This window comes from Lithobates pipiens, unplaced genomic scaffold, assembly GCF_037356315.1.
Source record: "Lithobates pipiens isolate NorthernLeopardFrog02 unplaced genomic scaffold, aLitPip1_a1.2 Scaffold_23, whole genome shotgun sequence".
Classification (NCBI taxonomy): Eukaryota; Metazoa; Chordata; class Amphibia; order Anura; family Ranidae; genus Lithobates; species Lithobates pipiens.
In genome coordinates, this window is record NW_027507785.1 from 242,588,493 (window position 1) to 242,611,198 (window position 22,706).

Consider the following 22,706-nt stretch of genomic DNA (forward strand, 5'->3'; position numbering starts at 1 on the left):
GGTCATTTACCAGCAAAATGGTCCGGTCTGAAAGTGGTTAATAGTCCCTGTAATCTATTTTTCATGAAATCCTTTCTTGCTGTGCTTTTTGTCTCCTTCTTAAACTCTCAAATCTCTCCTTTTCCCCCCTTACTTACATTTGTTTAATTATTGCTGCCATTGCTGGGTAGGGATGAGCCGAACACCCCCCGGTTCGGTTCGCACCAGAACTTGCGAACGACCCCCGCGTTCGGCACGAACGTTAGAACCCCATTGAAGTCTATGGGACTCGAACGTTCGAATTGGAAAGTGCTAATTTTAACGGCTAATATGCAAGATAGTGTGCTAAAAAGGGTTTGGCGATCTGCCTCCTGCCTCAGGGGACATGGGTCACTGCAAAAAAAAGTTTTAAAAACTACCGTTTTGGCGGGAGCACTGATTTTAATGACGATTAAAGTGAAAAAAAAAGTGAAATATTCCTTTAAATATGGTGCCTGGGGGGTGTCTATAGTATGCCTGTGAAGTGCCACGTGTTTCCCGTGTTTAGAACAGTCCCTGCACAAAATGACATTAAACGGAAATAACACCATTTAAAACTGCTTGCGGTTTTAATGTTATATCTGGTTCCTGTAATATGGTTGAAAATCATTCAGAAAAATGGCATGGGTAGCCCTCCCTGCCCATTACCAGCCTATTTGGGTCTTGTACGCATATTAAGGGGAACCCCGTACCCATATTAAAAAAAGGAAATGCGTGTGGCCCCCAGGCCCTATATACTCAGAACAGCAGTATACAGGCGGTGCAAACAAGACAGGGACTGTGTAGGTTTGTTGTGTTAAGTTGAATCTGTTTGTCATTTTCAAGCGGTACATTTTTAAAGTGTAGCTCCAGTCAAAAAAAATATCTTTAAGCTTTTTGGAAAACATAGGGAAGGGTTATCACCCCTGTATAATTTGTTTTGTCGTCCATCTTTTTTCATCTCACTTGCTGTTGTCTCCTTCCGTTTGCAAGTAGGAGATGTTTGTAAATTGGATGTTTGAAAGTAGGGGCCTGCCCTATATGCTCTGCAGAAATGGCGGAACAAGGTGTTGGTTTTGCAACAACATTGTAAGCCCTCAAAGTGACTCTTGGTGGCCGCTGGAGCGCCCTGCTGTGAACGATTATATCAAGAATTGTAATTACATGCCATTGTTGAACAGTGGTAGAAAAATTGACCTTTGGTGGTTGTGGTGCTGGTGCCACAACACTATAAGTCCTCACAGTTACTCTGGGTGGGCACAGGAAGGGGCCCTCCTGTGAAATATTATATCAAGAATTGTAATTACATGTCCCTGTTAAACAGGGGCAGAAAAATTGGGCCTTAGGCACTGGTGCCATCACACTGCAACCTCTGCCATACACTCTAGTTTTATTGCAGGAATTAGCCCTGCTGCAAAGCATTGCATCAAAAATTGTACTTAAACGCCCCTGTTAAACAGGGGCAGAAAAATTGGGCCTTAGGCACTGGTGCCATCACACTGCAACCTCTGCCATACACTCTAGTTTTATTGCAGGAATTAGCCCTGCTGCAAAGCATTGCATCAAAAATTGTACTTAAACGCCCCTGTTAAACAGGGGCAGAAAAATTGGGCCTTAGGCACTGGTGCCATCACACTGCAACCTCTGCCATACACTCTAGTTTTATTGCAGGAATTAGCCCTGCTGCAAAGCATTGCATCAAAAATTGTACTTAAACGCCCCTGTTAAACAGGGGCAGAAAAATTGGGCCTTAGGCACTGGTGCCATCACACTGCAACCTCTGCCATACACTCTAGTTTTTTTGCAGGAATTAGCCCTGCTGCAAAGCATTGCATCAAAAATTGTACTTAAACACCCCTGTTAAACAGGGGCAGAAAAATTGGGCTGCTGGCATCACCCAGAACCAAAAATGTTCTTCCAACATATCAGCGGAGGAGGAAGAGGATAGACAATCAACATAACAGGACAGTCACTCAGCATCAGCATAGGCAGTCTTGAAGGGATGTGGTATTTCAAAAAAAATTATTCGGTTACATCAGCTTCAGGTGCTTGGTAGCTGTGGGTGATCCAAGACTGATTCATCTTGATGAAGGTCAGTCGATCAACTGATTCGGTGGACAGGCGCACCCTGTGATCGGTAACGAAGCCACCAGCAGCACTGAAGGTGCGTTCCGAAAGAACGCTGGATGCAGGACAGGCCAGGAGCTCAATTGCATACTGTGCAAGCTCTGGCCAGTGATCCATCCTCAAGACCCAGTAAGCCAGAGGATTTTCAGTGGGAAAGGTGTCCAAGTCTGACCTTGCCCCTAGGTATTCCTGCACCATGTAAAGTAGACGCTGGCGATGGGTGCTGGAACCAATCATACCTTGGGGCTGCGGACTAAAAAATTGTCTGAACGCATCAGTCAGACGGCCACCTTCTCCACTGCTCCTTCTGACTGATGCCTCAGCAACACGTTGTCCAGGACCAGGAGTTTGTGACCTCCCAGTCTCTGGGAACGCGTTGCACAGAGCTTTCTGCAAGGCCTCCCGGAGATGTCTCATCCTCTGCTCCCTCTGCGATGGCAAGATAAGGTCGGCAACCTTACCCTTGTACCGTGGATCAAGGAGAGTGGCCAGCCAGTAATGGTCCCTCTCCTTGATCCGAAGAATACGAGGATCCTTCCGCAGGCTTTGCAGGATCAGGGAGGCCATGCAGCGTAGGTTAGCTGAGGCATTCGGTCCGGAGTCCTCTGGGTCACTAAGGACAACATGATCCGCAGCTACCTCCTCCCAGCCACGTACAAGTCCACGTGTTTCTTGGGACTGTAAATCATCCCTATAAGACTGCTGCTGCTGATGCTGAGTGCCAGCCTCCACCTCCATGCTGACACAATCATCCTCCTCCTCCTCTTCCTCCTCCTCACCCTCTTCCTGTGTGATGGGTGGCACAGCAGGAACACTGTCTGGATAAAGGGGGCCTTGAGAGGCAAGGAAGTCCTCCTCTTCCTGCCTCTGTTCTGCCTCAAGTGCCCTGTCCATTATTCCACGCAGCGTATGCTCCAAGAGGTGGACAAGAGGTATAGTGTCACTGATGCATGCACTGTCACTGCTCACCATCCTTGTGGCCTCCTCAAACGGTGACAGGACAGTGCATGCATCCCTGATCATGCCCCACTGGCGTGGTGAGAAAAAACCAAGCTCTCCTGACCCTGTCCTGGTGCCGTAGTCGCACAGGTACTCATTGATGGCCCTCTGCTGCGTGTGCAGCCGCTGCAGCATGGCCAATGTTGAGTTCCATCTGGTGGGCATGTCACATATAAGGCGGTTCTTGGGCAGGTTCAACTCCTTTTGGAGCTCAGCCAGCCGAGCACAGGCATTAAATGATCGGCGGAAATGCACACAGACTCTCCTGGCCTGTTTCAGGACATCCTGTAAGCCGGGGTACCTGCCCAAGAACCGCTGCACCACCAGGTTAAGGACGTGAGCTACACAGGGCACATGGGTCAGTTGTCCCTGTCGGAGGGCGGAGAGGAGGTTGGTGCCATTGTCGCAAACCACCATTCCTGGCTTAAGCTGGCGTGGCGTCAACCACCTCTCGGCCTGCCCCTGCAGAGCTGACAAAACATCCGCCCCAGTGTGGCTCCTGTTCCCCAAACAAACCAGCGCAAGCACGGCATGGCATCGTTTTGCCTGCGTACTTGCGTAGCCCCTGCAACGCCTACGGAGCACCGCTGGTTCTGAGGACAGAGCACTGGAAGAGGCCGTGGAGGAAGAAGAAGAGGAGGGGGTGGAGGAGAGAGGTGTGTCACAACCAATAGTAGCATTTTGGAGGCGTGGTGGCGGAACAACCTCCAATACTACTGCACCTTGTCCTGCATCCTTCCCAGCAGCCAGAAGAGTGACCCAATGGGCCGTGAAAGACAGGTAACGTCCCTGTCCATGCCTGCTGGACCATGAGTCAGCGGTAATATGCACCTTACCGCTGACCGCCCTGTCCAGCGAGGCAAGGACATTGCCTTCCACATGCCGGTAGAGAGCCGGAATTGCCTTCCGTGAGAAAAAGTGGCGTTTGGGGACCTGCCACTGAGGAACCGCACATTGTACAAACTCACGGAAGGGGGCCGAATCTACCAACTGAAAAGGCAGCAGTTGAAGTGCTAGCAATTTAGCCAAGCTAGCATTGAACCGCTGGGCATGTGGATGGCTGGGAGTAAATTTCTTCCGCCGGTCCAGCAGCTGGGGCAGGGACATTTGTCTGCTATAATCGGACGTGGATGTACCACTAGCAGAGTTCCCGGAAGCACTTGGCTGTGACACACCTAATTCTACACCTTCATTCCTCTCAGAGCAGGTTTCAGAGAGGACTGAAGGTCTAGTGGGGTTGGAGATGCCAGCTGATGAGGAGCAAGGAGAGGTCCGCTTTGTTCTTTGGTGTGGGTCTTTGAGGTATGCTTGCCAACGAGCTGCATGGCAGGTCAACATATGTCTGGTCAAGCATGTGGTGCCCAAGCGGCTGATGTTTTGGCCACGTGAGATACGCTTGAGACATATGTTGCAAATAGCAGCGGTGCGATCTGATGCACTCGTCTCAAAAAAGGCCCACACCAAAGAACTTTTAGAATAACGCGCAGAGGAAGCGCTCTGCGCAGAGGAAGCGCTCTGCGCAGGCGGAGCTCTGCGGTGTGATTCAGTCGGTGTGCTGCCCCTAAGCTGGCCCCCGGAGGGCATCCTGCCTCGTTGGACATGTGCCTCCTCCTCCTCCTCCTCCTCCTCCTCCTCCCTCCTTCCAGGCACCCATGTGGAGTCAGTGCCCTCATCATCCCCTCCCTCTTCATCGCTGTAGCAAACCTGGCAGTATGCTGCAGCTTGTGGAACATTACTGCCAGATTGCTGTCCTTCTTGAGCATCCCCTCTCTCTGTGCTCACGCTACTGCCTTCCTCTAGCTGAGTGTCATCATCAGAGCCCACCAAACACTGGGCATCCTCCTGGAGCATGTACCCAACACTGTGCTCAAAGAGTTCAGGAGACTCCTCAGGAGGACGTGGTGGGTCTAGGGAAGGAGTCACTGATGATGACATTGAGAGGAGGGACGACGATGTGTTGGCAGCTGCTTTTCTACTACCCTGAGACTGGGTGAGAGAGGATGAGGAGGATGAAGAGGGCTTGGTCATCCACTCTACCAAGTCGTTGGCATGTTGCGGTTCAACATGTCCAGCTGCAGAAAAGAAGGACAAGCATGTCCCATGGCCACGTGCTGATGACAATGCACCGCGTCCCCGACCAGCACTGTTGTCTCTAGACACAGAGCCTGCTTGCCCTCTTTTATCGGCTCGCGCCTGTCTGCCTCTCCTTGCTGGCCTTCCAGACATGGTAATGGCCTGAAGGGAGTTGGGTAAAACAGTAGTTGGGTAGTTTATATTGTGCTGGAGGCACACAACACCCACTAACTCCTGCAGATGCCTTTTTTATAGAACAGCAGAGTTAAAGGGGTATATACAGATGTATACTGTGCTGTGCTGGAAGCACACACAACTTCCAATAACTCCAGCAGATGCCAATCGGGCCCAAATACAGAACAGCTATGTAGGTGGATAATAGCGGTATGTACTGGGTACAGAGCAGGCACACAGCACGCACTATCTCCTGAGTGACACTGCTGACTGCAAGCTCTATTGTTAAAGATGGACCACTAGCTATATAGGTGAGGTGAATATCACGGTGTATACTGCGGTCAGGGCACGCAGACAATAACAAGAAAACAGCAGAGTTAAAGGGGTATATACAGCTGTATACTGTGCTGTGCTGGAGGCACACACAACTTCCAATAACTCCAGCAGATGTCAATCGGGCCCAAATAGAGAACAGCTATGTAGGTGGATAATAGCGGTATGTACTGGGTACAGAGCAGGCACACAGCACGCACTATCTCCTGAGTGACACTGCTGACTGCAAGCTCTATTGTTAAAGATGGACCACTAGCTATATAGGTGAGGTGAATATCACGGTGTATACTGCGGTCAGGGCACGCAGACAATAACAAGAAAACAGCAGAGTTAAAGGGGCATATACAGCTGTATACTGTGCTGTGCTGGAGGCACACACAACTTCCAATAACTCCAGCAAATGACAATCAGGCTCAAATAGAGAACAGCTATGTAGGTGTATATAGTGGTATGTACTGGGTACAGAGCACGCAGACAGCACGCACTAACACTACTGACTGCAAGCTCTATTATTAAAGCTAGATCACTAGCTATATAGGTGAGGTGAATATAGTGGTGTATACTGCGGTCAGGGCACAGACAGTAACCACTACACAAGAGCAAAATAGTAAATCAGCCAAAAACGATTGGTGTGTAACTGTGTTGAAGGTACACAGAACACCCACTGCTTCAGATGCTAACAAACACTACACGAGGCCGCCTGAAAGGCAGCTTTATATAGTGTGGGGCGTGCACTACACTGTCTGAGCTATGATTGGCCACAGGCAGGATGCCTGTGACCAACCATTGCTCTTCCCGCTACTGGCGCTGCGATTGGCCAAGCATGCGGGGTCACAGTGCATGCTTGGCCAATCGTGAGACAGCAATGCATTGCGCCATCGCAGTGCATTGTGGGCCACACGAATTTTGCCGCGAACGGCCCAAACGTTCGGAATTCGGCGAACGCACGAACGACCGATGTTCGAGTCGAACATGCGTTCGACTCGAACACGAAGCTCATCCCTATTGCTGGGTAACCAGAAATGGAAAATGATGAGTTTTGGCACTTTTTACATATAATTTATGACACTTTTGCAGAAAGTAATCTATCAGCTACTTTGAACAGAAATGGTGCAGTGGTGGAAATATATATATATACATATATACACACACATATATATATATATATATATATATATATATATATATATATATATATGTATGTATATATGTATATATATATATATATATGTATGTATATATGTATATATATATATATATATACACACACACACATATAAAGAAATAAAAATAGGCGACTATAAAATAAACCTAAAATATATGCATAACAAATACTGTATATAATCAATACATTTCGACCATAAAAAAAGGTAAATATAAATGTATCTTAAACACTTCCTGTCCACGCTATAGCTGAAAGACGGCTGCAACGCGGACTTCATTTGCTGGCGGGGCATCCATGGACTTCCTCCCCTGCTCGTGCTGCCTGCGTGCCCCCTGCAGGGTGCGTGCGGCACACTCTGTGATCAGCGAGGCTATGAGACTTGGCTGATCACAGATCAGCATAAGGGGTCTATCCCGACCTCTTACTATGTGATCAGCTGTCAGCCAATGACAGCTGATCATGTGATGTAAACAGAGTCAGTAACCCGGCTATTTCATCTCCTCACACTACCAGCGTGAGGAGAAAAAAAAAGGCAGATCACCGGCGGCTGTGAGAGGGACATTGGTCCCAATCGTGGAGATTGTGCCCACCAGAGTTACCTAACAGTGCCTACTAGTGCCCACCATCACCACCTACCAGTGCCCACAGTACCATTCATCAGTGCCAAGAGTGTCACCTATCAGTGCCCACAGTGCCACCTATCAGTGCGCTCAGTGCCACCTGTAGAGCACCAATCACTTCGTCATCACCAGTGCTGCCTATCAATACCACCTACCAGTGCCACCTACCAGTGCCCATCATTGCCACCTATCAGTACCCATCAGTGACATCTATCAGTGCCACCTATCAGTGCCATCTTATCAGTGCCCATCAGTGCCGTCTTATCAGTGTCTATCAGTGCCGCCTTATCTGTGCCTATCAGTGTCGCCTTATCTGTGCCCATCAGTGCAGCCCATCAGTAATCCTCAGGGCAGCCTCATCAGTGAATATCAATCACAAACTATGAAACGTGTTTTTTTTGTTAAAAAAAAAAAAAAAAACCCCAGCTGTGATTAAATACAACCAAAAGAAAGTTCCATTTGTATGAAAAAATGATAAAAATTTCATTTGAGCACAGTGTAGCATGACTGCGCAATTGTCATTCAAAGTGTGACAGCGCTGAAAGCTGAAAATTGGTCTGGGCAGGAGAGGGGTTTAAGTGCCCAGTAAGCAAGAGGTTAAAGTGTTCCTAAACCCAGGACTCTTCATTCACTATATCTGGTTGTACACAGAACATGGGAATGCAAATATTTTAGTAACTATAAACTGCTAAATACCTTTCCTCATAAGCAGTTAGAGCAGTCTTGTGACTTCTATCAGTGTCTGGTTAAAGCTTGCAGGAGGAGTTTTCATTCTCCTCTGACCATCCTATGAGGCTGCATGACCACTGAGCTTTATTTGTGTGAAGAAAAAGAGGGGCACACAGAAAGGCTATACTTAGCTGATGCTTCGATCCCCCGGAAAACAGCTCTCCCCCATGTCCAGCGGTGGACTGTTTTGCCATCCTTTCACCCAGAGCCAGTCTATGGGCATGATGATGTTGGGAACAGTCCATGCACCAGACTGCTAGCATGTAGGGGGCAGGAGCAAGAGGAACCAGTCTCGGGGATGGGCGGATTAGGTAAATATATCTCCACTTTCCTAGGCATAAACAAGCAGTATACCCTTTGCAGTGCAGGCAAACCCCACTGCATGAGAATTGTTTTTCCCGCAGTTCTTTAAGAATATATATTTGAATAGAATTTTTTAAAGCCCAACTCCAAACAAAAAAAAAGTTTTCCCATGCAGTGAACTGCATGGGTTAACTGTTTTTTCCAGGGCCAACCAAAAAGCCTATACTCACTTGAACCCCACGATCCAGCGGTGGACTTTTCCTGACGTCCCCGCACCCAGAGCAGGTCTATGGCCATGATGATGTCAGGAACAGTCCACTGCACTGACTACTAGACCGAGGGCGGGCGAGGGTGAACCTGGAAGCTTTAACTACTTGCTGACCGGTGCACGGCGATATACGTTGGCACAATGGCAGCAATGGGCAAACCTGTACGCCCCTTTTAAGAGCTGGGGATAGCAGGCGCGCGCACACCGCCATGTACATTGCGATCGTGCCTGTGGGACTGGCAGACTCGAGGTTTGGCAATCGTGTCACTGAGCCTCAGAACAGGGAAGTGTAAACAAGGTATTTCCCTGTTCTGGCTTGTGTCATGACAGAGATCACCGCTTCCTGTCATAGGGAGTAGTGATCGCTGTCATGTGAGTTTAAGCCCATCCCCCCACAGTTAGAATCACTCCCTAGGGCACACCTAACCCCTTCATCTCCCTCTAGTGGTTAACCTCTGCCCTGACAGTGTCATTTACACAGTAATCAGTGCATTTTTATAGCACTGATCGATGTATAAATGACAATGGTCCCAAAATAGTGTCAAAAGTGTCTGATTTCACCGCCATAATGTCGCAGTCACGATAAAAATCGCAGCTCGCCACCACTAATAAAAATAAAAATGCCATAAAACTATCCCCTATTTTGTAGACGCTATAACTTTTGCGCAAACTAATCAATATACGCTTATTGCAATTTTTTTTACCAAAAATATGTAGAAGAATACGTATCGGCCTAAACTGAGGAAAAAATATTTTTTTATTTATATTTTTGGGAGATATTTATTATTGCAAAAAGTAAAAAATAATGTATTTTTTTCAAAATTGTCGCTCTTTTTTTGTTTATAGTGCAAAAAATAAAAACCGCAGAGGTGATCAAATATCACCAAAAGAAAGCTCTATTTGTGGAAAAAAAGAACGTCAATTTTGTTTGGGTGCAACATCGCACGACCGTGTAATTGTTAGTTAAAGCGACGAAGTGCTGAATTGCAAAAAGTTCTCTGGTCAAGAAGGGGGTAAAATCTTCCAGGGTTGAAGCGGTTAAGTTAACTGAAAAAGAGTGTCAGTTTGGGGTGTATTTATAAAACAAATCACAGAGCTAACTGTCCTGCAAAACAGATTGTACATTCCTTTTTTTGTGAGTGCTGGAAAAATCGAATGTTACTAGGCTATTTTCTCTCCAGGACGTTGTTCACAAAAACAGCATGAATCAAGAAAATACTGCTTTATGACCTCTAGATGGAGTGAATGAAAGGAAGATAGATGATAGTAGGAAATAAAACGTATTTACTGTGAGCATCAGTTGCATCCATTGCCCATAATGCAGTATTTTCCAGATTCATGCTATGCGTATGATATAATAACATCCAACCTGGGCAGAAACTAGCTTGGTAACATTAGTTTTTGGTGACATTTCTACACAATGAATGTACATGCAGTATGTATCAATTTTCCATTTTTCTGATAGACTCCTTAACTCCAAACCTCACATTGATTGATAGCTAATATGGTACAACACTCAACTACTGCTAAAACAATTACTGGAATATAGTGAAGTGCATTCTAGATTGTATTCCAAAATCCTAATTGAAGTGGCATGGTTACATTAACTGCTGATCACGTCTAAGTAATCTGCATTATAACTAGGTACACAGTATGGTTACAGAATACAAAAATGTAAATCTAAATTGTTTTTATGCCTTAATTTGAAGACTATTGTTCCATTCTAGCATAATACCAAATGTATTTCTTTATTAGAACATAAAAGTACAAGGTTGTCAGGAGTGTACCAAGGCAAGGTCTTCTGCAGATTCAACATGAAGTATGCGCAAGGAATGATGATCTACCATGCTGTGCTTACAGTCCTGTCCTCCTAAGCTTCCAGAGTTGTACTGGTCACTATAAGTGGCCTGTAGTACCCTTCAATATCACACTGTGCCTTCAGGTCTCCTGAGAGTCCCCTTTCTCCCACAGTGTTCCATAACTTTTCACAGTGACCCCTGACCTCCCGCAATGCCCCTCAGCCTGCTGAACAGCCCCCCACTGTGCTCCCAACCTGAACTATTGTCCCACAGAACCCCTAAAACTTTGTGCTCCAGTCATCCATAATGCTTCCACAAAGCACCCAGACCATTCCAGAGAACCCCTTAGGGTCCTCCAAAACCCTCATCCCCCATATGGCCAACAAGTTTCATGCAGAGCCCCCTACCCCTTCAAAATCCCCCATCACACCAGCCCTAGCCCCATCCAGATCTCCTAGTGCTCTTCAAAAGCCCCTATATTTTTCCTTCCACTGACACAGATGTCGGGACATCTTTTTCTCTTACTGACCACTTATTCCAAAGTGTTCTTCTTCCTATAGACCACCAAGACCAATATTTTGCACTCCTATACTCTAATTATATATATATTTTTTTATTTTTTTTTACTGCTTTGCCATTAAAGATTTAAGAAGAAATTACTAGGTCCTGGTCTCGATAAGGTTGAGTTAAAACCACTGTTCAAGATGTCTGATTGTTCTGTGTGCTATTGAAAGCACCTAAATGTGCTGCCATCTTTAGCAATTTAGATTCATTCCCAGTTCTCTGGAATACACCATGGAATACACCATGACTACACATTAAACCAGCCTTCCTCAACCTTTTCAACAAAGAGGAACCCTTGAAATAGTTCTCCGGTCTCGAGCAACCCCTGCTAAAGATTAGAACTCTACAACTCATGATACATTAGTGTGATGGTCAGTGGGAAGAATGATCCTTACACTTGTGGTCATTAGGAATAATTACCTCCTTACAGATAGCTAAAAAGATCAATTCAAGCATATTAAATAAGGGCATTAGCCAGTACAGTCCAATGGGAAATAAATTTAAAAGAGCTAATAAAAGTCCTGAGTGGTTTAACACCAACGTAAAAATGCATATAAAAACAAAGAAGAAGACCTTCAAAAAATACAAGGCTGAGGGATCATCATCAGCATTCCAACTTTACAAAGAAAACAACAAGAAATGTAAGGGTGCAATAAGGGCAGCTAAGATAGAGCACGAAAGGCACATAGCGGAGGAGAGTAAGAAAAATCCCAAGAAATTCTTTAAGTACATAAATAGTAAGAAAGGGAGATCAGATCATATTGGTCCCATAAAGAATGATGAAGGTAATCTGGTTACTAAGGATGAAGAGATGGTGAAGGTATTGAATTTATTCTTCACCTCAGTTTTCACAAGGGATTCGGGGCGCTTCAGTAACCAAAACTGCAATGTTTATCCTCATGACATGTCACAGGAAGCACCCTCATGGCTAACAGAGGACAGAATTAGAAACAGACTTGAAAAACTTAACATTAATAAGTCATCGGGACCAGATGGCTTGCACCCGAGGGTCCTTAAGGAACTCAGTCAAGTAATTGCCAGACCATTGTTCCTAATTTTTACAAACAGTCTACTGACTGGAATGGTATCAGCTGATTGGAGAAAAGCCAATGTAGCACCAATATATAAAAAAGGGGCGAGATACATCCCTGGGAATTACAGACCAGTTAGCCTAACATCAATTGTATGCAGGCTCTTGGAGGGGATGATAAGGGACGATATACAAGATTTTAGTAATGACAACAGTATCATTAGCAGTAATCAGCATTGATTCATGAAGAATCGTTCTTGCCAGACCAATCTATTAACCTTCTATGAGGAGGTGAGCTGCCATCTAGATATTGGAAGGCCGTAGATGTGGTGTATCAGGATTTTGCAAAAAGCATTTGATACAGTTCCCCATAAACGTTTACTGTACAAAGTAAGGTCTGTTGGCATGGACCATAGGGTGAGTACATGGATTGAAAACTGACTATAGGGGTGAGTTCAGAGGGTAGTGATAAATGGGCAGTATGATGTGAAAGCCAGGATGTGTTTAAGTTTTCCTGACACTGCCCCAGTGTTTGGGGCTAGGAACCTGCCATAGGAATTCCAGGCTGTACGATAGGCCTACAGGTTGTTGCGGGATAACAACTGATTTACAAGACAGGTCACATCGCCTAGGTGTTGCTTTAATCCAGTGTCAGCTGTGACCTACGAGAAGAATGACGCAAAGTTAAAGCGGCCGAGTCTTTGCACTTGCCCGGGTTATAGATACAGTGCACTTGATGCTGCAGGGATAGTTGCACCAGCCTGCACCAGAAGGACTTGATGGCTAGCGATTTAGACCTGCCTATATGTATGATATTAGCTGTGGTCTGATTGTCTGTGGCAAACATCACTGTTTACCCTGCCCATGTGCTGCCCCAGACTGGAGCTGCAGCCACAACGGGGTACAGTTCAAATAGTGAGAAGGACTGACTGAACCCGAGGATCTGGAGGATTTCTGGTTGCCATGGCTCTGAAAGCAACAATGGCCAAAAATTGCTGCGAAGCCTGTAGAGGCTGCGGCGTCCGTGGCTACCCGAGGTGACGAACATTGATATGCCATTCCAGTTCATGAGAAATTCATCCCACATTGACAAATCCGCTACTGCTGCTGTGTCTAGCCTAGGAATTTGGTCGGGATCTTGCGCCTGCGAGAGGAAACTAAGAGGTGTGAGATGAAGGACCGAGGGATTCCCAGCGAGGATTGTAGCTGTCTCTTGGTACACCCTTGAGTAAGGGTTAAGATGTGAATGACTGAACTGATGCGGGTCAACTTGTTGGGAGGCAGACTGGGCTGCATGGACCGTTCGTCGGGCGTGACACCCAAGAAGGTGATGGCATTCCACTTTACTCTCTGCTATGGGTACATTAACTTACCAAATATCTCTCTTAAGCTGTCAGCGTCTACTGGGGGCTCAGGAAGTCATCGAGATAGGGGATAACTTGCTGGAAATGGGCAACGTGCCTGATGCGACAGGGTCCAGGAAAGGGACTGGGAAAAAGTATCGAACAGCCACGGGCTGTTTTTTTTTTCCTAGTGTCAAATGACAATTGGTGGCAAAATAATATAAGGCTTTCAACTTGATCCCTATGCCATCAATAGAGGGATGGCTCGATGAGCCGGAATTTGAAAGTGTCTGAGATGTCCGCTTTGGACTGCCAAGTGCCTAATCCTATACTAACGTTTGCTTAAATGGCTAGGTCCACTGACGAATGCTTAAGGGAAAATTCTTCTGAGGGTATTAGGGAGTTCGAACTTGGGATGTGAGAACAATGAGGCGCAGACAAATCATACACTAATGACGTTTATTAGAATACCTGCCCTTGGCAAGTCCAATAGGGCTGCATCTCCAGATGGTGAAAGGTGACTTGGAAAAGGGGCGATCGTGTACCCCTGGTCCAGTTTGGTTTTTAATAAGATGCTGATAGCTGACTCATGGCAGCTGAGAGTAGGTTCTTGCAGTCATGTGGGGCAGTGTGATCTGGAATCAGGAATCAGGAAACCTGAGGTGCATCCCTGCACGAGGAAGGTGGCCAGGGAGGGAGTCTGGTGGCAAGATAGGTAGAACCCGAGCCACCCGACATGCATGTGGCCTAGTCATGATGTATTTAGCTGCTTAATATTGCCCGTGACTTTGGGATGTGCTTTATGGCATGAGAGGCAAACATGAAAGAGCTTACAGTGAGTGTAGTTGCAAGTCCCGATCCCTTTTTTTTTTACCTAGAGTCGAGGATATAGACTGCAGTGATGCCTGGGTGCCTGGTAGGGCTGTCACTGGTGGTGGGAATAGCGGCCTAAAAAGCTTGGCTTTCCTAGCTGTGGCAGGGTAGGAAATACCCCTGCACCGCAGATCTGCTGTGAGCTTGGGAATGGTCCAAGATCTGGGAGATTACATGCCGCAGCTTCCTGAACCTGCAGAGGGTGATGGTGGGGCGGAGGTGAAGTCTTCACTGTCGGCCTTCAACATGGCTTCAGCTAAAAGACAAGGAGGGGTGAATGCATATGTTTAATATAAGTTGCAAAGGTAGGAGGGGACAGATGCGTTGGGCAGGTAAGATAGAAAAGGAGGAAAACGAGAAGGACAGGAAAAGCAACGACAGGCATAGTGAAGAAGCCAGTTTACGTACGAGTGCTGTTGAGTGGAAATTTACAAAACTCAAAAAAATGTGTGGCAACTGAGGTGAACCAGGAGGTGACTGGCCAGGTAACCGATAGCTAGGTGCCTGTCTGTGCTCGGCACAAACTAGTGAACCAGAGCCCCCAGGGCGTACTGAGGTGGTGAGCCGCAGTCTGGTATTCTAAGTAGGAATGTTGCAATCTTTAGCTTATTGATGTATTGATGTATGTTCGACCTGCTAACGCTTGCAGTGCCAACTGGTGAAGGATCTTGCTTTGAAAACAGAGTGAAGTGCACAGAAGTATGCGACAGTTACTAATACCTCAGGAGCAACTCAAAACATGTATGTAAGGTGAAATATGTAGTGAAAGAATGCTTAAGGGAAATGCAAGGGAGGATCCCTACACACCTGACCTGATGCCCGAGCTTGTGAAGTCCTGGTTGGGATCGAGAACTGGGGGGACCGAGAACCTCTAGTAAGGTGACATTGATTTAGCAAGAGGAATTGCAAAGAGCTGTTTGGGGCTGCCCCCTGGTGAAGGTGCGAGCCCTGTCACCAGTGTTTTTTTTACCTGAGGGAATACCATCCAAACCTGGTGCAGGATGGACCAACTGGAATGCTACTGACCTTAAGGGGAAGCGACAGAGAATAGGTGAGCAGCCGATTTGCCACTGGAGATGCTTGAAATGATTGCAAGTAAGCAGCCTTATCAGGAAGGCAAAAACAAAAGATAGCGGAATTTGAGCGACCGCAACAACGTACAAATAGATGGAGCGAGATGTATATGTTTATGCTTGATAAGAGTAATGTAAAGCCAAGGATCCATATGGTTGTGCCGTCGCGACGTCACGCCAATGCGACTAGATTCAGATTGGGCTGCAGAGTGAGTAAATAGTGTTGAGTGTAGAGCCAAGGATCCGAATCGTTGTGCCACTGTGTTTGTACCGCCGATGCGCCTAGATTCGGACCGGGCTGGAGTGTGAGTAATGGTGAGGTTTGTAGTGCCAACGATCAGAATCGTTGAGCCAATGATGTGGCTAGACTGAAATCAGATGGTTGATGTGAATAACGGTGGGGTTTGTAGTGCCAAGGATCCGAATTATTGTGCTGATGATGCGACTAGACTCGGATCGAGCTGTTGGTGGGAGTAACGTTGGGGTTTGTAGGAGGTGTGGTATGCAGGGCAGAGGATTTGGGTCATACGCCGCTAACGCGACTTGATTCAGAAGTGGCTGTAGTGTGAGTGAGTTACGTGGATTTGTAGCATTTGTGCTGCCTAGGCGACTGTATATGAATGGTCCTGAACAGTTGGCTGCCACAAGTCGTTACATCGCTGATGCGTCTGGGCTCAAATGAGGTATAAATCTTAACGAATGAGTACGAATACATATAAATGATATGGTGAAATTTCTATGAAGCAGTGAGAATGAAACATAGGACTTATGACATGAGTTGACTACAGTTTTATGGGGAACATGATAGACAATAGTTTGAACATATGAAATGATATCTGCTACGAATCAGTTTGTAAAGAGAGATGACTTCAATACAAATTGGTTATAAATGTATGAAACAAATCCGATACAAATTGGTAGTGAGTAGTATTAAATGGATCTGATGAGAATTAGATGTAGAGTGTATGCCACCCCTAGCTCTGCAACCAAACAACCAACCACCCAACCCCCCAGGCTAATCAAGGTGCAGGCAAGGTACCAAGTGTGTCTAATTACAACCTCAATCAGCCAGAGAACCCGTACAAGCAATACATGCTCTTCTCCAAATGAATAAGACGGCAACCCCATGGACAGTGACTCTTATAAGCAGTGAAGGCTGTGTCGAGTAATATCGGACAACGACCGACGGCAGCTCGGAGGCTTGGAACTATAAATGAATCATATGTTTGCAGATGGGATGACAAACAAGGCAGAAGAACATACAAAGTACTATGCCTACGGGGGATCTCTCAGTCCAGCGCTGTCCATACATCCGTCTTCTGTCTCCACTCCGGAGACACTGCGGAGATCCCAGCGCTGACATTTCTTATATTAGGAGGGCGGGGCCACCCGTCACCTGACCCCGCCCCCTCTGACGCTGGTGAAGGGAGCCAGGGGTTCCCCAGTGACGTGTGGGTGACCCCGCCCCCTCTGATGTAACAGAAACCTGCGTTACATCAGAGGGGGCGGGGTCACCCACACGTCACTGGGGAACCCCTGGCTTCCCTCTCCAGCGTCAGAGGGGCAGGGTCAGGTGACGGGTGGCCCCGCCCTCCTAATATAAGAAACGTCAGCGCTGGGATCTCCGCAGTGTCTCCACACTGGAGACAGAAGACGGATGTATGGACAGCGCTGGACTGAGAGATCCCCCGTTGTTGGATATGATCATCCATCGCTGGACCCCGGAGATTCGTCGCTGGATAGCAAGAGTGGATTAGCACCGCTGAAATCTTTTTTTTTTTTTTTTTTTAATAAAGGAATTTTTCAAAAGTGTGTTTGTCTTATTTAACCATTTTTACACTTTCTTTGTGAAATGGTAGGGGTACTTTTGTACCCCCTTACCATTTCAAACAGGGGGGGGCGGGATCTGGGGGTCCCCTTATTAAAGGGGGCTTCCAGATTCTGATAAGCCCCCCGCAGACCCTCGCAACCACCGGCCAGGGTTGTGAGGATGAGGCCCTTGTCCCCATCAACATGGGGACAAGGTGCTTTGAGGGGTCACAGACCCCCAAAGCATCCTCTCAATGTTGAGGGTATGTGGCCCGGTACGGTTCAGGAGGGAGGGGGGGCGCTCTCTCGTCCCGCCCTCTTTTCCTGCGGCCTGCCAGTTTGTGTGCTCGGATAAAGGGTCTGGTATGGATTTTTAGGGGGACCCCCATGTCAATTTCTTTTTTAAATTTGATGCGGGGTTCCCCTTAATATCCATATCAGACCTGAAGGGTCTGGTATGGATATTTAGGGGGACCCCCACGTCAATTTTTTTTTTAATTTGACACGGGGTTCCCCTTAATATCCATGTCAGACCTGAAGGGCCTGGTAATTGAATTTAGGGGAACCCCCACGCTTTTTATTTTTTTATTTTTTATCAATGAATAAATGAATTATCTCTGTATTACGGGAGCCGACAATTTAGTCGCAAGTGATTTTAAAATACTTTTTTTCCTGCACAAATGACACTTTGTGCAGGGACAGTTCTAAGCACCAGAAACATGCGCCCCTTCACAGGCATACTATAGATACCCCCCAGCTACGAAATTTAAAGGAACATTACACTTTTATTGTTTCACTTTAATCATTATTAACCACTTTCAGACCGGACCATTTTGCTGGTAAATGACCAGAGGTCTTTTTACACTTTGGCACTGTGCTGCTTTAACTGGTAATTGCACGGTCATGCAATGTTGTACCCAAACGAAATTGGCGTCCTTTTCTTCCCACAAATAGAGCTTTCTTTTAAAGGTATTTGACTGACTCTGCGATTTTTATTTTTTGCGATATAAACGTAAAAAGACCGCAAATTTTGAAAATAAATGATATTTTCTACTTTTTGTTATTAGAAAAATCCAATAAACTCAATTTTAGTCATACATTTAGGCCAAAATGTATTCAGCCACATGTCTTTGGTAAAAAAAAAGTCAATAACTGTATATTTATTGGTTTGCGCAAAAGTTGTCACATCTACAAACTAAGGTACGTTTTCTGGAATTTACGCAGCTTTTAGTTTACGACTGCCTATCTCATTTCTTGAGGTGCTAAAATGGCAGGGCAGTACAAAACCCCCCCAAATGACCCCATTTTGGAAAGTAGACCCCCTAAGGAAATTGATAAGTGGCATGTTGAGCCCATTGAATATTTTATTTTTTTGCCTCAAGCGATTGAATAATGACCAAAAAAAATTTTTTTTTTTTTTTTACACAAAGTTGTCATTAAATGATATATTGCTCACACATGCTATGGGCATATGTGAAATGACACCCCAAAATAAATTCTGCTGCTTCTCCTGAGTACGGGGATACCACATATGTGGTACTTTTTGGGAGCCTAGCCGCGTACGGGGCCCCGAAAACCAAGCACCACCTTCAGGCTTTCTAAGGGCGTAAATTTTTGATTTCACTTCTCACTACCTATTACAGTTTTGAAGGCCATAAAATGCCAAGATGGCACAAAACCCCCACAAATGACCCCATTTTAGAAAGTAGACACCCCAAGCTATTTGCTGAGAGGCATGTTAAGTCCATGGAATATTTTATATTTTGCCACAAGTTGCGGGAAAATTACAAACTTTTTTTTTTTTTTTTTTTTTTACACAAAGTTGTCACTAAATGATATATTGCTCACACATGCTATGGGCATATGTGAAATGACACCCCAAAATAAATTCTGCTGCTTCTCCTGAGTACGGGGATACCACATATGTGGGACTTTTTGGGAGCCTAGCCGCGTACGGGGCCCCGAAAACCAAGCACCGCCATCAGGCTTTCTAAGGGCGTAGATTTTTGATTTCACTTCTCACTACCTATTACAGTTTTGAAGGCCATAAAATGCCAAGATGGCACAAAACCCCCACAAATGACCCCATTTTAGAAAGTAGACACCCCAAGTTATTTGCTGAGAGGCATGTTGAGTCCATGGAATATTTTATATTTTGCCACAAGTTGCGGGAAAATTACAAACTTTTTTATTTTATTTTATTTTTTCACAAAGTTGTCACTAAATGATATATTGCTCACGCATGCCATGGGCATATGTGAAATGACACCCCAAAATAAATTCTGCTGCTTCTCCTGAGTATGGGGATACCACATATGTGGGACTTTTTGGGAGCCTAGCCGCGTACGGGGCCCCGAAAACCAAGCACCGCCTTCAGGCTTTCTAAGGGCGTTACAGTTTTGAAGGCCATAAAATGCCAAGATGGCACAAACCCCCCCAAATGACCCCATTTTGGAAAGTAGACACCCCTAAATTTACGGGTACACTAGTGAGACTAGGTAATAAATGGCGGGTGCCCTGAAACTATAAAAAAATAACTAACCAACCAGCGTCACCTGTAACAGTTATATGGTGATCACTGGCGAAAGGGTTAACTAGGGGGCAATCAGGGGGCTTTATGCGGTAGTATATGGGGGTCCCTGGCGCTATAAAAAGCTGCGGCGAACCTAAATACCTACCTGCCTAACTAGCGTCACCTGTGACACTAATACAGCGATCAGAAAAACGATCGCTTATTAGGCTGGGCTCACACTGGAGCGATGCGGGAATGCCACGAATCCGCGGCGGGTTCCCACATCGCGTGCCTTCCCGGCGGCAGTTCACACTGCCCTATGCGAACTGCTGGGAGTGTCAGTGAAATGTTAATGACACCCCCAGATCAGTTCGCATATCGCAGTGCGATCTGCAAACTCGGATCGCATGGTGTGAACACCCATGTGATCCGATTCTGCTGCGGACCAAAAAAAGGGTCCCGTGCGAGTTTGCGGCGGGTGCGGCGGGTGCAACGCGAATTCAGCCATACTATCTGTATGGCTGAACTCGAATTGCACAGAGATCGGATGTGATTTGCACTGCAGTGCGGTGCGAATCACATCCGTTCTCATAAACCGCTGCAATGTGAACCCAGCCTTAGTGACACTGGCGACGGGGGGTGATCACGGGGTTAAACCTTTATTGGGGGGGTTAGGGGGGTACCTTAGAACTAAAGGGGGCTAACCCTAACTGCCCTAACAGTTATTACAGTCACAAATGACACCCGCCGGGTGATCAGGGGGTTAAACCTTTATTAGGTAATAAATGGCGGGTGCCCTGAAACTATAAAAAAATAACTAACCAACCAGCGTCACCTGTAACAGTTATATGGTGATCACTGGTGAAAGGGTTAACTAGGGGGCAATCAGGGGGCTTTATGCGGTAGTATATGGGGGTCCCTGGCGCTATAAAAAGCTGCGGCGAACCTAAATACCTACCTGCCTAACTAGCGTCACCTGTGACACTAATACAGCGATCAGAAAAACGATCGCTTATTAGGCTGGGTTCACACTGGAGCGATGCGGGAACGCCACGAATCCGCGGCGGGTTCCCGCATCGCATGCCTCCCGGCGGCAGTTCACACTACCCTATGCGAACTGCTGGGAGTGTCAGTGAAATGTTAATGACACCCCCAGATCAGTTCGCATATCGCAGTGCGATCTGCAAACTCGGATCGCATGGTGTGAACACCCATGCGATCCGATTCTGCTGCGGACCAAAAAAAGGGTCCCGTGCGAATTTGCGGCGGGTGCGGCGAATGGCTGAACTCGAATCGCAGAGATCGGATGTGATTTGCACTGCAGTGCGGTGCGAATCACATCCGTTCTCATAAACCGCTGCAATGTGAACCCAGCCTTAGTGACACTGGCGACGGGGGGTGATCACGGGGTTAAACCTTTATTGGGGGGGGTTAGGGGGGTACATTAGAACTAAAGGGGGCTAACCCTAACTGCCCTAACAGTTATTACAGTCACAAATGACACCAATGCAAAAAAAAAAAATGCATTGGTGTCACTGTGACTGGGGGGGCAGGGGTAATTGGGGGGGTGATCGGGGGGTAAAGGGGGGGTGTGAGTGTGCCTGGCATGTTCTACTGTATTGTGTAGTGTTGGTGCAACTCACCGATCCTCTCTCCTCGGTGCCGGAACGAAAAATACCGACACGGAGGAGAGATTACATCACTTCCTCTCCTGTGTTTACATTACAGGAGAGGAAGTGATGTCACGAAGGATTTCCATTCGTCGGGAGCGATCGCGAGGGGGTGGCCATGAATGAATGGCCGCCCCCTCATCCCGGATCGCTCCCGAACGAATACCGACCGCCGCAGGCACCGGGGGGGGGGGCCCCACCCGCGGGAAGGCAGGGACGTACAGGTACGCCCATATGCCTGCCCGTGCCATTCTGTCGACGTACATCGTCGTGCGGCGGTCGGCAAGTGGTTAAAATCACTGCTCCTGAAAAAACGGCCATTTTTAAAACTTTTTTTTACATTGATCCATGTCCCCTGGGGCAGGACCCAGGTCCCCAAACACTTTTTAGGACAGTAACTTGCATATTACCCTTTAAAATTAGCACTTTAGTAAGGGTGATGTGGTGGCTCTTCAGGAGACACATATATCCCTGATTATATTCGAAGAACTTCCCCAGTTGGTATTACAGCGATACAATTTCTACAAGGAGTAGAGGGGTTGCGATAGGTTTTTAAAAAAAAACGAAATTCCAATTAGTGGATAGGATGAGCGATGTGGAAGGGAGGTATCTGTTCCTGAAGGGTACACTAGATGAGATGGATTGCACAATAGTTAACATCTATGCCCCTAATACTAACCCTATAGGGTTTTTAAAGACGATATTAATCAAGTTAACCAAGTTTAAGAAGGGATACGTGATAATGCTAGGAGATATTAATTTTTGCCTCAATCCGGGAGTAGATAGCACGTCCGGGATACAGAGGATGAGAAACGATCAGCTAAGAAACATTCAGCAAAAATTATATACTGGCCAGCTGGTAGATGCCTGGCGAGTTATGAACCCAAAAAGTCGAGATTATTCGTTCTACTCCCCGGTACATGCGACATATTCCCGTATTGACTATATCTTTATAGATCACGGGTTATTAGATCAGAAGGTCGAAGCTAGCATAGAAGCAACTACCCTCTCAGACCACGCTCCTGTCAAGATTAAAATAAACAATTTAAGCAATAAGATAAGATCCTCGACATGGCGGATCAATGAAGATCTGCTATATGATGAAGAGGATAGAGTCAGGATTGGTAAAGAAATCGAACACTATTTTGCAATGAATGATATCCCGGAAACTGCAGGTCAAATAGCGTGGGAAGCACATAAAGCTTATATAAGAGGAATATTGATTGCAGTAGGGTCTAAAAAAAA